This window comes from Anolis sagrei, chromosome 4 (genome assembly GCF_037176765.1).
Source record: "Anolis sagrei isolate rAnoSag1 chromosome 4, rAnoSag1.mat, whole genome shotgun sequence".
Lineage (NCBI taxonomy): Eukaryota > Metazoa > Chordata > Lepidosauria > Squamata > Dactyloidae > Anolis > Anolis sagrei.
This window is the reverse complement of record NC_090024.1, coordinates 168147062-168160151: the sequence shown is the minus strand read 5'-3', so window position 1 is coordinate 168160151 and position 13090 is coordinate 168147062. Positions and strand designations below refer to the sequence as shown.

The window sequence follows — 13090 nt, the reverse complement described above, 5'->3', positions numbered from 1 at the left end:
TGTATGTGTGAACTGGTCCAAACACTAGCCCACCCAAATCCAAAGACAACACAGGTGGCAGATATCAATCTTATCCAACAGTCGTGAGAATAAACAAGAAACCAAACAAATCATCATCTTCCAATCAATTAAATGATTGATAAAACCATACACTTCTCAGTCATATGTACTGGTAGTTAGGATGTAAGTGTTATTTTGTCTTGATTGGATGAAGGGTGGATGGATTTTCTTGCATTGGATAGCTCTTTCATAGGCAGTTCACCCTTTTGGAAATGATGATGCTAAATAATATTTTGTGATTTCATCCATTAACTGATGAAATTAGTCTAGTCCTTTGTGTTGAACATTCTTCTCAAGAGTTATAGGGAGGTATGCATAAGGCTTCTCACACTCATTCTCTGCCTCTCCCTTCCATGTGTTAATGAAATATTGATTATTTCCTTAACTGATTATAGCCTCTATGCAATCACTGACCTGGTTAGCTTTTTAAAAAGTCCTCTTATTGCCACGGCAACTGGCCTGAATAATCTAATCATATTTATTCTACTTTTAAGCACGATCTATTCCATCAAGATACTGAAAATGGATGGATTAAGGACTGGGGCTTTAATAGGTCAAAATCAAAATACATTCAGATTTTTGACTAAAAATGTTTATGTTTACAAGGAAGTATGTACACATTTTTGGAAGTTGATCTGTCCATGTCCATGATTTAACATTCATAATGGTGTTAGTTGTGTTATAGTTACTCTGGACTAAGTCAGCACTAAGTCCTGTATCACTTATTTCACTTGCAGTGAATTTTTAATCTACAGAAGAAAGTTGTATAGCATTGGAATAACTCAGCCTCTGTTTAGTAACTAGTTTGTAATGAAAATTAAGCTACTGTTTTACCTAAACCTGAACAATCATTTCTAAGGAACATGAGCAGGGAAAGTTTTCATGTATTCCTCTGTATTTGAATTCAAGTTTCAATCATAGATGAGTAAGATTAATAACTCAAACTTTATAGGGAACTAATAATGGTGTAATGACTGAACAACGAGGAAACATTTCCGTTTGTTATTTTTCAGATTGACAGTTGATCTCATAAATTGCATATATTCAGTGCCTTAGTTTTGAATGTTATTTTATTTGTATGCTAAATACCCCGAAGGGACCAGTTCCTGTCTGATCTTGAAAGCTCAGCAGGATCAACCCTGGTTGGTACTTTAATGGAAAACTGCCAGTGATTGCAAGGTGCTTTAGGCTATATTTCAGAGAAAAGAAATGGCAAAATCACCTTTGACTATTTGTTGCTTTAGAAAATCCAATGAAATTGATGAGGTCACATACTGTAAGGCAGGTATGCACACACACATATGCCAGTGGAGAATGCAGAGGACTAAATGTCCCTGAGGTTGCCAGCCAGGAGTTTTTGCAGATGTTGACTTGTCTATATCTCCTTAGCCAAAAAGAAAGAACCAATTGTTTCTTCAGGAAACTTCAAAGATTGGTAATTTCATGTGTGCAACAATAATTAGCTATGTCCACATTGTGCTATGTTGTTTTTTTCACTTCCAAAAGATAGAAGTGCACTTCAAATGCAATTCTAATTTATGCCTCATATTTTGGCAGTTTTAGACCTCACGTGAGAAAAGTGGCTGCTGGATTCACTGAAGCTGCTCAACTCTGCTATAGATGTAGTATTGTTCGCTGAGTTATGGTTATGATTATTAACTTTATTTATACCCCACCTTTCACCCTGAGGGGACTTAAGGTGGCTAACAGCCACACATTTTGATCAATTTAAAACAATGAGGTTATACAGTTATACAGTAATGATCCTATTGTTGATCCACACCACTAGAAATAATTATTTAATTATATCAGACTGAATGCTCATTTTCAGTATCCATAACAGTTGTACCTAAGGCTATGATACAATTAAAAGAGATTGGCTGTTTCCAGTGAGAAAGAAATTAGTCGTAGTAGAATTTTGTTCCAAACTGCTTCCCCATCTCTTTTAAGTAATGCAAAAAACCTATCATATAATCTCTCTCTCTCTCTCTCTCTCTGTGTGTGTGTGTGTATGTGTGTGTCTGTATATATATATATATATATTGATGCTGATTAAAGCAGTGTAGATGCAGTGTCACAGGTACATGGGTGCAGTTGATTAATCTGATATACGTGCCTCATGCTTATCAGAATATCTGTTTTAAGAAATGTCCCCCACCTTATGCCAAAGATGTGACCTTGAGTTTGAGTCCTGTGTACCAAAAACATATGTCCAGGTTGCCCTCTGGTAATTAAAATAATTACAACTCATGTTGTATCTACACTATAGAATTAATAACAGTTTTGACACTGCTTTAACTGAAGTTCTATGATTTGTAGGTCAGCGAGGAATCAGCACTCTTTGTCAGAGAAAGCTAAAGATTTTGCAAAACCACAAGTACCATAATTCTATAGCATTAAGCCATAGGCATTAAAGTGGTGTCAAACTGCATTAATTTTACAGGGTAGTTCCCTTTATTTCCTGATCTTATACAGGATTGTCATGGCTCAGATACACACTTTGCCAACGATATATAGAAACTGTATGCTGGAGCTTGTCTTAGGTAGGGAGAGACATATTTGGGTGTGACATTGTTCCAGATAGGGAAGAAACACAGGAAATGTCTGCATCCTGTCCTGCACAGCAAGGTAATATCTAAAACAGTTCTTTGGTCTGGGAACAAACATATTAAAAGGCAAATCTTATAGACACAAAAGGGAGTTAATGCAGAAATTGTCCACGTTGACTAAAAAGATGTGGTTACTTGTTTTACTTTATCACATATTGAGCCATAAATCCATAAATATGTGTGCATGTAAGACTTATAGACATCATTGGCCAGAGTCCCAGCAATTCCTGTCCCCTGTTAATTTACTGACATATCTGCTCTTCAGATATTATGCAAGAAGGACAGAAGTCTGGACTGATCCTAAGTAAATAAATAAGTAAATAATTAAAATTATTATTACATATAATATTTAATATATATACTCATGTTTTTATTTGTATCCTGATACTACATCATTTTATTTCTGACATAGCTATATATAATCAAATATGTGCAGAACCACCATTATAATATGGTTGCCATCTTGAGTTCTTCAAAGCTTGGTATTTTAATTTCCATGTTATGAAATTTTGCATTTTATGCCAGTTATGTGCATCTTCATAATATGTAGATTAATTATATTAATTGCTACTTTGATTTTTCTGTAGTAAGCCTTGGTCTGAGAGAGGTAGCACTGTATGCAAATACTAGACTTGGAACAGGGAGCGCCGAATTCCAAGTTCAAGTACTTACTTTGTCACAGACATAATAGGGACTCATTTCACACTACATAAGTATAACACTTTTATTCCACTTTAAGTATCATGTTTCTGCTCAATGGAATCCTTGAGTTTGCAATCCAGAGAGTGATTGGTGTTGCAGGTTAGCTGAATGAAGTACGTACACAACATGGAAAAAACACCAGAAAATTAAGTGCAACTGCGGTGTTTTGGGGATAAATATTTGTCCTCTAAAAGTAGTTGTAAAGAAGTCAAGAAGCTGCTGCACTGCGTCTTTCATTTTTGTTTGGCATCTCTCATTTTTATTTGGTAGCATTGCATTTGTTAATGTAAGTAATTAATATAACTAATATATCACTTTCTGATACTTAATTAATAGCAAGTTTAAAAAACCACACACCATTCAGCCAAAACACCAAGGACCAAACTTCAGTATCCTGACTCATAGTGCTTTATCAGAAGCATTGCCAGTTTTTTTTTTAAAAAAAAATTAGACTTGATTATGCAGAAAAATATCTCTACACAGGAACATTTTATTACCTCATTTGGTTTTAGAGAGCTCTGCTTGTAAGTGTTTATAGTGGATCATAATAACTGGAGTTACAAATACCGCAAGAATGAAGATTAGTTGTAAATTTGACATATCTAGTATTCCCAGAAGTGATCCCTGTCATCATACACCTATATAATCTCTCTGGGCTGCCAGTATTTGTTGACTTAATCTTACAACCATGATATGTCCACATATTGAAGTCTCCAGTCATAAATTAATTTGGTCACTTGCTCTCCACAATTTTTCTAACAGAGATTCTAGGTGGAAAATTGAAGACGAGTATTTTATTATTAAAAGTTCTAGCTTAATTGGTATGTTATACCTAAGGCGTGTTTTTCTTTCAGTCTTTCCAGGTCTGGCCTAAAACTCTGAGAAAGAAAAGCAAATAGTTCATCCCACTCATCCAATGTTAGGAGTAACAACTTGCTGTCATTTCATGTCACCCTGAATCAGTTGCCTGAAATAGATGCCTAATAGTAGGGCCAGACGTTTCCTATTTTGTATAGTTTCTTTGTTTATGCATTATTTATTTATTTAAAGCATTTTTATCCTGCCTTTCTCAGCCCGAAGGTGACTCAAGGTAGTGTACAGATTGGCAACAATTTGATGCCACAACATACATACATACATATCAATTAAAACATTTAATATAACATAATAAAAATCCATTTAAAACCATTAAAACTATAAACATCAATGTATTCCAGATCAACTCCTTATCTATTTGCATTGTCTAAGCCATTCCGTGTTCATTATTTCATTGTACTGTTTTTATCTGTTAAGCTGCATTTCCAAAAGCTTGTTTGAAGAGCCAGTTTTTTCTCTTTTCCAAAAGGCTAGGAGGGAAGGGGCCAATCTAATATCCCTAGGAAGGGAGTTCCATAGCTGAGGAGCCACCACTGAGAAGGCCCTGTCTCTTGTCCCCGCCAAATCCGCCTGCGAGGAAAGCAGGATCGAGACCAGGGCCTCTCCAGATGATCTTAAGTTCCTAGATGGTTCATAGGGAGAGATCCGTTTGGACAGGTAAGCTGGGCCGGAACAGTTTAGGGCTTTATAGGCTAAAGCCAGCACTTTTAATTGTGCTCACTAGTAAACTGACAGCCAGTGGAGCTGGTGCAGCAAAGGAGTTGCATGCTCCCTGAGTGCTGCTCCTGTTAACAACCTGACTGTTGCTCACTAGACTATTTGAAGCTTCCAAGCAGTCTTCAAAGGCAACCCCACGTAGAGTGCATTGCAGTAGTCTATACAGGATGTAACCAGAGTGTGGACTACTGTGGCCAAGTCAGACTTTCCAAGGTATGGGCGCCGCTGGCACCCAAGTTTTAACTTTGAAAATGCTCCCCTAGTCATTGCCGAAACCTGGGGTTCCAGGCTCAGCGATGAGTCCAGGATCATACGTAAGATGAACCATAGAAACTTAGCCAAGTCAGGACACTCACCACCACCTTCTTCTCTTCCCCCTCCTTCCAATTTTTAAAAAATAAGTTTAGAGTAACATTGGCAAGATTTTCGAGTTTTGGAACTAATCATACTTAATAGCCAATTGTGGTGAAGTGTAAATTTTAACCTACAGTTATGTATAATTATAGATAGGTGTTTAAAAAGGGTAAGTATTTAAAATAACATAACTGCCCCCCCCCGATGGTAGCCATCCCCCCAATGGTAGCCAGCTCAGTTCACTCTGAGCTGGGTTGCCATGGAAAAAGGGGCGGAGCCAACTGCCACTTGGCAGGGCAGGCATTTTGAAACAGTCAGTCTGTAGTTGGAGAGCTACAGGGAAGGCAGGTTCTCCTGTGTTGAGAATCAGGAAGGTTTAGGCTTTTAGCCTGTGAGGTTTAGATAGGTCAAGTTGACTTATTTAGATTAGTAGATAGTGTATGAGCAAAAAGGGGGAGAGAAACCCAGTAAGCATCTTTACAGCAACAGAAATAACATAAGGAAAGAATAAGCTGGTGCCTGAAGTGATCTGTTAAGGAAAGAAACACATTTTGAAGGAAAATAAGTTAAAACCTGTCTAGTGGGGGCAACAGTCCTCTTAAGACTTGTTTTATGAAATGTTATAAATGTAACCTCTAAAGAAATGTGCCTCTAGGAGATAAGAAACATTGAAACCATTAAGCTTCTTCTATACTTCAATAAACTTGTTACGGTTTCTCTCAAAGCCAAGCCTCTGTTTTTGTTGTGTCTCAGAATAAGATTCACCTTGCTCTCTTCAACAAACCAGCCACAGTTGTGAGGTATATAGTTTATTGTGAGGTTTCCAAACAAAAGGCAGTTTATAAGCAGTGAAAAGATCAATAGTACAGGTTATAATCCAGTATAATCCATATTGCCAAAGCAGGAGACTTGAAGCACAGGTTCAGTGTAAAGTCCATGAAATAGCATGAAGCAGCCTTCCCCAAGGCCCGGAGCCGGAGCCAGCCATAAAGCAACGTTGGAACTGACAACTAGAAATCTCCAGAGCAGAGCATATATTCACTAAACATCAAAACAAGCAGCTTTCCCACCCAACTGATGATCTCAACACTTGGCCGCAATCCGTGGGCTCCGTCTCAACACCTGGGCACCTCGACCCTGGTTCCCAGCGTCTACCTTACCATCTGCATTCCTTTCCTGTGAGAACTGCGGCCTCTCTACAGATACAGGCTGTGACTGAGAAAACTGAAAGCCAACATCAGCTGCACTCTCACTCTCATCCCCATCATGCTGTTGTTGTTGAACCACAACAGTTTCAAATACTTTCAAGTCAAGTCGTGCTACACATTGAAGAAAGACCAGCAACATATTACAAGCTATTAGCTGTGATATCAATTTTGTAAATCTATTACAAATAGTAGGAGACCCTGACAAATCAGAGATGACCCTACTACTTCTGGTGTCGTCGTTGAAAAGTGGTGGCCTGTTTACACCAATCATCCAAGAAAACATCCTAAATGTTTTGTTTGTAGTTCTCAGCAGCTCTTACTTTGAAACCTGTCATTATCAATCTTCCATATATAGTATATTCTCAAGGGGCCAATCAACCAAACAGTTTTAAAATGTGATAATTCATTTTAACATTGTCAGAGTGCTATTTGATTGTGAATTTTACTTTTACCTTGTCATTTTTTTTCCTTTTCCTCCAAGGTAAAGAAGCAAAACCCTCTGGCCTTCTTGTGATAGTTGTAATTTTTTTAAAAAATAAATCTCATTAACTTAAGGTCCCCCCACCCCCCGGTTTGATGGTAGAGTTTGGCTATAATAGTGCAATGTTCATAGTGGGATAACACAAGGGAAGAGGAATCAAGAATGAGAACTAAATGGGTATGTATAGTATGTGTAGGACTGTTCTTTGAAAGTATTTTAGGACTTTTTGATAGTGTACAATTATAGGCTAAGGCAACTTGTATAATTTGTCACTAAAAATTAGGTCAATAACGACAAAAAAATTAGGTCAATAACTACAAAAACCATTAGAAGCGATTGCTACAGAATGCAATGTGATTTTGAAATCTCTGCTATGTCTTCTGTATCTTTAACAGACATTGAAACAGACAGTGATCCAGGCCTCACTACTTGGAGGAAAAGTCATGTAATCCACAGCATTAAAGAATGCTTACAAAACTCAGCTTGACTGATTGGGCTGTCTACCCCTGCTTTTGCAAGTTGCCATCACTGTGTCTCATTTCTTGGGCTTCAATTCTTCCCAGTTGCCTATCTTGGCTTTGGTTGCTCTTTCGGTCCTGAAAATGTGTTCTTGCACTGGTGATTGACTTTGACAAGTCCCAGCTTCTCTGTGTATGTGTGTGAGAGGTGTGTGTGTGTGTGTGCGCACGTGCACACTATATTTACAATTTCTGTTGACAATAGACAAAATAGTGTATTTAAGGCTCTTCTCCAAAGTCTAGGGTCTGGTAATCCAACCATCCAGGGCCTCAAAAACCCATAATTGCTCCTCTTCCTCTCTTACTATCTTTGGGTTAAGGCAAGTTTCTGGCAGGTCATAGAATAGTAGAAGAGAGAGGAAATAACCGTACATGCAGGTGTAATGTTTACAACACTCTTGGACCTTTCTGGGCGTTTAACTTGACCCTTTTCAATGGTGAGTAGAAGGTGTAATGAATCATACTGAAAAGGTGACATCCTGGTTTTAGACAATTTATATAGCAGATGTCTCAGGGAATGTCTGACTTCAGTTAATCTAATGCAAAAATGTAAGTAAATTATTTGTGGGTAGGGAAAAAGGAAGTTAAAGTGGTTTCTTCTCATGGAAAGAAAGTGGTAACAGTACTGCTTTGTTTCATATGTCTTGATTTAATTTTCTGTATCCATACTCTTTTAGTATGAAGAAAGAAAAATTGTGTGGAAAACGTGATGTTTCCACACACTGTGTATTTTTGTTTATGTACAGCATCTTTGTTCATAATACTGTTGAGGGTAGATTCCACACCCTGCCCCAGTTAGCAAATGGGAACATTCTGTTCTGTAGCTTTTATCCTACACTTATGCTTCCTCATTCTGCTTCTGTATGGCCACATGTACAAAAATACTGAAGTTACAGGAATAAAATGTCTACCATATGCAACATACAAGAAGATTAGTGAAAATAAGACTGAATTAATTTTGTGTTAGGCAGTCAAACTGTAAAAATAGGGGTCATATTTTTACAGTTTCAGACAAAGTAGCTCAAAGTTTGTTACAGTAGATCTATAGTATGTACAACTAATTAAATGCACAACCTGTTTAGTAGTTTGATCTGTCATACAAAGTGGGTAGAAGGAAACTGGCATCTTGGAAGTGTAGGTAGTACTACAGACTTTGGTAAGGATGCCAATCAGTTTATATCCTTTCCTATTTGTTGAGCTACATCTTGATGGGTGAAAAACAGCCTTGCTCATTTCAAACATTTTCTGCTGCTTTCATAATAAGGTCAATTCCATAGGGTATTTAAAATTGTATCTTCGATATGTGACTTTTTTAAAAAAAAATCTAGGGCTTGTATGTTGAGATATTGTGCAATGAAAACTTGAGGATAGCATTCTTTGACTTTGTTATTTTTCTTTCTTTTTGAAAAACATGTAGCACTGTAGCTGTACATATTTTGTTCAAGATAAATATTTATTATTATTATTATTATTATTATTATTATTATTTACTATATTTATATACCACCCCTCTCAGCCCATAGCTGACTTAGGGCGGTTTACAGTCAGCACCAAAGCTATAAAATACAATTAAAAACATTAATATAAATATAAAATTAAGCAAAATCAATAAAAACATGTATCATTAGGGTCTCCTTGTTAAAAAGATTGTCCAGTCACACCGTCCAGTTGTTCCATTTTCCTATGTCTGTTACACTGCATTTGCAAATATGTTGATGCTTCTAGATTGCCACACATAGAGTGCGTCTACACTACAAAATTAATGCAGTTCATTACCACTTTAACTTCTGTGACTCAATGCAATTAAATCATGGGAGCTGTAGGTATTTTTGCAAAGTCTTTTAGTCTTCTCTGCCAAATAATGCTGGCGACTCACCAGAATCTACAAATCCCAGTGTTCCATAGTATTGAGCAATTATGCTTAAAATGGTGTCAAAGTGCATTATTTCTAAATGTATCCCGAGTTGATAAATAGAGAAAGCTCATAGCCAGAGCCAGTATCAAATATACAGTGTTTAAAAAAAGATCGGATATCTATTCATTCAATATTTTAAATTGAAGTTCCAAATTCCTGCTTGAACTTGTCTGAGTTCAAGTGAGGCAACTTTCAATGCTTCACCAAGCACTTAAATATAGGTGACGGAAATGCTACTTTGCTAATTTGAGCGGAATGTTTAAAACAAAGTGTTACTGTTTAATCTGGGCACATGACGTGCGAATGAATGTTTGAATGAAATGACATAATTGTTGGTTAGTCTGTATAATTTAGAGAGAGAAAGAGCCACGATCAGCACAAGTCTCAGTTCACGAGTGCTGGGAAGGACTCTCATTTCAGAGGGAGAAATTCTTTCCCCTCCGAGAACAAGAAGTACAGCGTCCTTCTCTTCCCGCCCCTCCCCCCCCCCCCCCCCCCCAATTTATATTTGTTAACTTCTAGAGAACAGAGATGTTGCTTATCCAGGCCTTTCAGCTGAAGGGAGTATTCTTGACCCATTTCCTAGCTTTACATATGATATTTAGGCTTTAGTTCCTGTCATTATACACCTGGGAGTATACCTCATTGAACTGTCTCGGACTCGCTTTTGAGCAGATGTATATTGGATTCTGCTGATAATCCATCAACTTTGTTTTAAACAATAATGCACAAGCTGCTGCTGGCAAAAGCATAAACCTGATAACCCATCTGGAAAGCAAGAACACAGATCAGGGAAATGAGAGAATTAAAACTGTTTAGGGTTATGTTTGTATGAATAACAAAAATAGAAGGAAAGAATCATACTTAATAGTTTTCTAACTGGCAGTTAGTTGACGTGGGGAAAAATGTGTGTTCTTGCAGAGAGACTCTAAACAAGACAACTAATAGAATAGACACTTCACCAATACCACTGAACAACATGTAATCAGTAAATGACAGAGGTTTTGCAGTAGAATGGCTAAAATAAAATAGATTCACTTCCTAGATGGCCATTATTAGAGACGTGTTTTAAAAAATAGGCTGAAAAAAATGCTTAAAAGCCATTGTTAAGAGAGCCATTAAACTGATATAATACATACTCAAGGACTCTGTTCAAATACACTGCTGTTCCCATGGTTCTTAAAGAAGTAATGGAGACAAGATCTGTCAACTAGATCTGACTCTTAAAAGTTATGGCAGGTACTTATAGGGCTATTTAAATACCAGCTGTAGCATAAGTCAATACTGAATACTTTCTTTTAAGCACTCACAAAGTTTTACCTCCCCTCCCCTGTGGGGTAAAATGTTTGAGCATATTAATGTTTAATCCATTGTAGCATGGATTAACTCTGGAACCAAAAGACGTTAAAAAGTTTAATTTGGGATTTATTCACAACTAATGGTTTTAATGTTGTTAGCTAATGAAGAATCAGTGTTCTCATTTTTTAGATGTACAGATTTTTCCCCTTACTAGATTGCATGTTTCCGATTATGTGTGTTGTTTTGAGAACTGCTTAGAACAGAGAGAGTGAATTGCTGGCTCTCTAAACATCTACTCTAATCATATCTTAACACTGGCCAAGCTCAATAGGATTACTGGTAGTTCTAGTCCTACTGTATTTGGAGGGTCATGTGTCCTCTATTTGCAATCTTTTTTAAAAAAATCAGATTTTTCATCTCAAGGGCCTGAAGTGTCACCAGAATTATGCTAGTTTGGCTATTTATTTTTGTGACATTGGATGCATTGAGCCCATATTTATGTATGGGTTCTCCAATCCTACTGTTTTTATTTAAGGAAAGCTCCTGTTTTGTTGATGAAAGGAGAAAGCTGGTAGTCAAGTGATTTATACATGTAACTCATAAATATGTGATCAGACATCATCCTCATTGATTTAAATGGGGCTTCCTCAAAGATAACTAGGTATTGATCAATGGCTTAATTAAAGAAGCTATTCTGGAAATCACTAAACATCCATGATGATTCTGTTCAAGAATATATGTATGTACACGTCTGCTTTAACGACCATGCATAGAATACTGCTGAGATAGTGGAAAACTTTACACTGCATTTTGCTGAACGAATGGCAGAAACTCAAGTTACCTGTAAGATTCAGAGTCATGTGGAAACACTTAAGGGGAAGTGGAAAACTTTTTGAAATGAGCTAACAATATTACTCAAAAGAAAAAGGAATATGGGTTACTAGTCGAAGTGATAGATGTATATCCTCTAAGATGTGCAGCTTTAGTGGTATAATAATTTTTAAATATTTTTTCCTCTTTACTTTTTACAGTCAGTCTAAATGTATAAGGGGCTTTGGAGGGGCTTTCAAGTTACTCAAGCCATTAGAAGATTAATATATATAATATAATACACTTTCATTTATTTTATTCCTAAACGTTTAGGGTGCTGGATGCCAGAGCATCTGGCCTCTTCACAATAATTAAAACTGACTTATTCATAAACAATAAATAACAGGCTACCCACTCAGGCAGCCAGAAACTCACTGGCTGTATCCATCTGCCAAATAAAAGCCTTCTAACTGATTTCTATTGTGTTTTTAAGGCCAGGCTAAGAAAGCATTTCTCTGGGCCTACATGGCAGTGTTGGCCTTTCAACTGACTTGTCTTCAGTATGGAATCTTTATTAGGTTTCTTTCTATTCAGAACCACCATAAGTCTATCTGATTTTGTATTGGTTTCCTCTTGACAAAACAAGAAGTAAAGCCTCAGTTTCTTTCTTTTGCTTATGGGCAACTATCCCCTTTTAAAACATGGGGAGGAAAGAAGAAGTTCCCTTGTACTCTAGGGAAGAAGTGACTTAATGACTACAAAATAAAAGAGAATTTACTTGGGAAAACTGTGGAATTAAAGTTCCAGATGAAACATGCACCAATGATGCATAACGTTTTTGTTAATTGGGTCTTAACAGGTTTCTGACTCAAGCTGCAATCGTTTTAGAAATGGGTCACACTAGGCAGCGCCGACAGGGTATCCCTGCAGCTTACAGAACATTTGCCTTGCAGTAAAACAGCATCTAAATTTGGTCTTATCTGATTGCATGGTGAATATGCCTGACTTCAGGGTAGCTACATTAATTTGTTCCCATTTTGGTGAGTGTGTTGTCTCTTTACAACTGGTAAACTCATTGCTGAGTGTGGAGTTGGCATCTGTGTGGATCTTCTGATTCATGAGTTTTTTTGAGGGCTTTGAATTGTTTTTTATATTAAATAACAATGTCTCCAGCAACCATACAGCTTGGGTATGTCCAAACCATTTAGATAATATTTGTTTATATATTTGCTGTATTTATGTGCCACCTTTCTCACTCCGAAGGGGACTCAGAGCAGCACAAAGAGTGGACAGATGGAGGTCCTTGGTACATGTTGAAGGAGCCATCCCCAGTGTAAAGCAACAAACAAGCATGATGATTTTTGACACCAGCTTCAGTCATTGAATTGTCTGAATTATTTATGCTAAGATGTAATGTTGTATCATGATATCTCATTTCCATGTGTCCAAGCAAATTCAGACATTCAAGTGAGCATGTGGAAAAATTCTACAGGCAAATGTATTACAGCTGCAGTATACATGAGGGAGATGAGTTTGCCCAC

At 37.0% G+C, this 13090-nt stretch overlaps 1 protein-coding gene across 5 annotated transcripts in view; it reads left to right on the top strand.

The window, feature by feature from the left end:
- The window catches only part of NFIA (nuclear factor I A), a 526896-nt gene that overhangs the window by 214405 nt on the left and 299401 nt on the right, over positions 1 to 13090 (top strand). The window lies entirely within an intron of this gene.